The 4,476-nt window shown below is 50.1% G+C and overlaps 1 pseudogene; it reads left to right on the forward strand.

Moving 5' to 3' along the window:
- Positions 1 to 207: 207 nt before the first annotated feature.
- On the forward strand, positions 208 to 2,395 carry LOC141940041 (olfactory receptor 52B2-like; annotated as a pseudogene).
- Positions 2,396 to 4,476: the final 2,081 nt, after the last annotated feature.

The raw sequence follows: 4,476 nt of genomic DNA on the forward strand, positions 1-4,476 counted from the left end.
CCTCATGCTGCCTTTCATGTATAATTCCCAATAAGGGGACTGGGATGCGCATTCAAAGAAGCAAAATCCTATCAGCAAAGCCTTCTGCTGTCACCACCAGGTTATTGCGAGTCAGAGCAGCTGGAGACCTGGCCTTGGCCACGCATCGTCTGTGAGGGGTTCATGGCTTTTCTTCACATTTTGACTAGTTTGGCTGGTGCTGCTCTCATGGTCCGTAGTGTTATTTCACTGGAAATATCACAAATCTCCTTCTGGGTATGGCTGAGCGACTTGCATAGGGAGGGGAAGCACAGACACAAGTCCCAAGGTAGCGGCAAGGCGAAAAGCTGCAGCAGTCCCCGGCGCGCACAGAGGATTCCCCACACAAACCCGGTGCAGGTCGGGTAACCGGAGGGGCTGGGCCTGTTCAGTGCCCGTCTGGTGGCAGATGTGGCCAGCTGAGACCAGAAAAGGGAGATGTGACAGAGTACGGGGCTGACCTCCCTCTCAGCTTCGCTCGGCGCAGGTTCGTGGAGCATCCGATGCCTTGCAGCGGTGGGGGTCTGCCCTCCTGCAAACTGGGGTGTGAATGGGTGAGGAGGGAGGTGAGGCAGGTCCTGAAAGAAATGGCATGTTGTATAAAATCAGTGTCAGTCAGGCCCCCTCATAAGCTTTTGGGTGCTGCAGAACAAAAGCACAATAAATAACAGCTGGACAGGATGGATTCCTGGGCCCTTTGCCAAGCTTCTGCACCGATTTGTGAATTTTGGTAAATCCCGTTGCTGCATTTCAATATCTGAGTCTATGAAACGCACTTTTTAATCAAATTTATTACTTGATTTGGCGTTGGTATCTCAGGCACGCTCCCCCGATGTGTGGGGGGGTGATTTTTTGAAACACTTTGGGATGCAGAGAAATAAACGTTAAAAGAGCTGGGACTGTTCAGTGTGAGGAGGAGAAGGTGAGGGGAGACCTCATCACTCTCTACAGCTCCCTGAAAGGACGTTGTAGAGAGGTTGGTGCTGGTCTCTTCTCCCAGGGAATTAGTGACAGAACAAGAGGGAACGGCTTTAAACTGCAACAGGGGAGGTTCAGACTGGGCATGAGGAAAAAATGTTTCCCAGCAAGAGTGGTCAGAGAGTGGAATAGGCTGCCCAGGGAGGGGGTGGAGTCCCCATCCCTGGGTGTGTTTAAGGGCCGTTTGGATGAGCTGTGGGGGGATGTGGGGTAGGGGAGAACTTTGTAGAGTCGGGCTGAGGGTTGGACTCGATGATCCCGAGGGGCTTTTCCAACCTGAAGGATTCGGTGATTCTATGATTCTATGAAAGTGCTCTAGGGAAACTCAGGTGGGTTTTTTGGTATTATGAACTGTGCTCCCCACCTCTTCCCCTATTTCTGCTTCCAGGGAAGGGAGGCCAAACTAATTCAGAAATCATCCCTCCATGGCAGCTCTCAATCCAACTGGCCTCCAGCCTGCTGCTGGGCATGGCCGGCCTGGAGGAGCTGCACCCGGGGCTCTCCATCCCTTTCTGCCTGATGTAGGTCGTGGTGCTCCTTGGCAACACCGTCCTCCTGTTTGTCACTGGGACGGAGCGAAGCCTCCGCGAGCCAACACTCCCCTTCCCGGCCACGTTTAGCGGGGGCAAATCTCATGTTATCCCCCTCCACAGTGCCCAAAGTGTGTTCTGGGCCCTTTCCAAGGAGATGTCTTTCCACGCCTGCCTTACTCGGAGGTTCCTCACACATGTGAGCTTCATTGCAGCATCAACCATCTTGCTGACCACAGCATCTGACCGGCACGTGGCCATCTGCAACCCCCTGCAATATGCCACAGCGTTCACGCACTCGGTGGTAGCCAAGGTGGGGCTGGCTGCACTAGCCAGGAACTTTTGTGTGATGTTCCCAACGACATTCCTCCTTCAGAGGCTGCCGTACTGCAGGCACCGCCTCACGCCACACACCTCCCGCGAGCACACGGGCTCACCCACCTGGCCTGCGCCAACATCTCCCTTAACATCTGGAACGGCTTTGCCACCACCCTCCTGTCCCCAGGCGTGGACATCGTGCTCATCGGGGTGTTGTATGTCCTCATTCTCCAGGGTGTCTTCAGGCTCTCATCCACGGATGCCCAGCTCAAGGCAGCTGGCGCCTGCAGCTCCCATGTTTGCATTATATTAATTTTCTACACACCGGCATTTTTCTCATTTTTCACTCATTGGTTTGGCCACAACGTCCCCCAGCACATTCCCATCCTGTTGGCCAACCTCTATGTGCTCCTCCGACCCATCCACACTATGAAAACCGAACTAATTCTAGGAAAAGAGGACTCAGGACACTCAGGACTGGGCAAGTGCAGGGACAGGGATGCTGCTCCCTTGAAAGGAAAGCACGAACGCTCCGCACCAGCGAAGCATAGCGTATGCATGTGTAATCACCCAGTTAATACCTTTCTTAGACTCAGCCCCACATCACTGCTGATCACATTTCCTGCTAGATGTTTCCTCAGACTAAATTGCATCACTAATGGAAAAGGAGAAATTAGTGGGGAACCAAAGACCAGAATTTGGGCTGATGCAATCTGGTGTTATCCCATTACTGCCAGAGCTTTATCAATGGGTTTGGCTGGACCTACATGGTGATGTTCTCTGCTTGGACTCTGCTATGTCCAGCTCCCCACTGAGTGCATGTTTCTATATTTTGTACCTCTAAGTTTTCAGAAAACATCAAACATTTTCCTAGGTGAGAAAAATATATTGTGTTGGACTAAATGCAGAAACTACCATTCAGGTTTCTCTGACCTTTTCAGTCCAAGCTAGATAAACATAATCAATCCTTTAAATTTTACTGGACCTTCCTACTGTGAAGAGCCAGCACTTCTCCCTTTGCACCACTGAATTTTTGCTTATTTGTAATAGTTGGAGATCTGCCCCCAAATGAGATCTTTTTCAGGAAAACAAAACCAAAACCAGAAGTTTTAATAAATGGGGTGAATTATTATAAGATGGTTTGTGGCTCAAGGCTCTGCATCTTCCCAAGAGCCGCACAGAAGGCCACGCAGGTGAGCACGTCACTCCGTGTGCAATGGGAGCATCAATGTCTGTCCTCCCCTGCTCTGCATCCCACAGGGTCCCGATGCTGAGCCCCTCCAGACCCTTCCCTCCTGCCTGTCACTGCCAGGATCTCCCTTCTCCAGAGACCTGACTGTTCTCGTGAAACCTGGAGGCTCTTGAGATCCCCAGGATTGTTCCACCTCTGTCAGACTTGGTAAAAAATAATCAGAAAACTAAGAGCTTATGTGGAAGCTGACAGACAGACACAGACACACACACCTTGCTTTGATTTACACAGGAAGGTGAATCAGCTGTGAAAAACAGGAAAACTCGAAGAAAGGGGAAGTTGATAGGGATTAGTATGAATACTAATGTAGGAAGTGAGGGAAATTCATACTGTTTTTTTTTTTTTTCACACAGAAAAATCCGTAACTAAGAGAAAGAAGGACTTTAAGAGATAGTTTTTCTAAGCAATAACTGGAAAAAAGAGAAGAAATTACTCAGTCACTATATGGACAGTGAAACTATGGGTCAGCGTGGAAACGCTCAGGAAATGTTTGCCCTGAGGAAAAAGCCAGATGCTAAAGCTTTAACATATGCAAATGATTAAATATTTTCTTTCCAGGAGTCTGAAAAGAAGACATTAAAACAATAAATACAGGACCTTTCTCAGATCTGCAGCTCCAGGGGACTGGTATTTAAGAGTTTTAAAAGATCTTGGGGCTTTCGCTGCCATGCAAGGCGTACGTGTTTCCACTTGCAGGGTGACCCACGTGGTCGAGTTGACGAGCAGAGATGTTGTCCAACAGGCAAATAAAAGGCAAAAAACCACGGTATAAATTCCTCCCATTTATGGGGCAGGAGTTGAAGCAGAGAATTACAGATAATTACGTAACGTCTGCAGGTGGTGGAGAGCTTCTGAGGAAAGCAGGTAGCTCTGGCAATTTTCTGGAGGTGTTGCAGCCTGGAGCTGGGTAGGTGGGAAGGAGAACGTGGAACAGCGGGTCACAGGGCCAGGAGAAGGAGTTGGAGCAGAGGGTGCTGGGAGGGGAAGGTGGGAAACCCACACTTGGCACTACCAAGCATCCCTGGGCAGCCTAGATTTCCTAGAGACATTTTTGAAACTCTGCTGGGCTGGGAAAGGACTGGGACCAGACTCTGGTCAGAAAGTCTCTCCCACTTGTGGACCAGAAAATCCTTCATTTCACCATCCCCAACAGAAGCAGATACAAGAAACTGGCCAGTGACCATCAGCCTGGTCATGACAAATCTCAGGTTCAAACCGCAACACCAGGACAAGCAGGACTGGTCATGTAAGGCAGAGTTATGTGATGAGCAGGGCTAGATCCCAGCAGGGAGCTTGGGGTGGTAAAACAACTCTCTGAAATCCATAGATCCGGGGGGATCAGCCAGAGACCTCTGTGTGTTGATCCCCTTCTGCCTTCCG

The sequence above is a fragment of the Strix uralensis genome, chromosome 2, assembly GCF_047716275.1.
Source record: "Strix uralensis isolate ZFMK-TIS-50842 chromosome 2, bStrUra1, whole genome shotgun sequence".
Classification (NCBI taxonomy): domain Eukaryota; kingdom Metazoa; phylum Chordata; class Aves; order Strigiformes; family Strigidae; genus Strix; species Strix uralensis.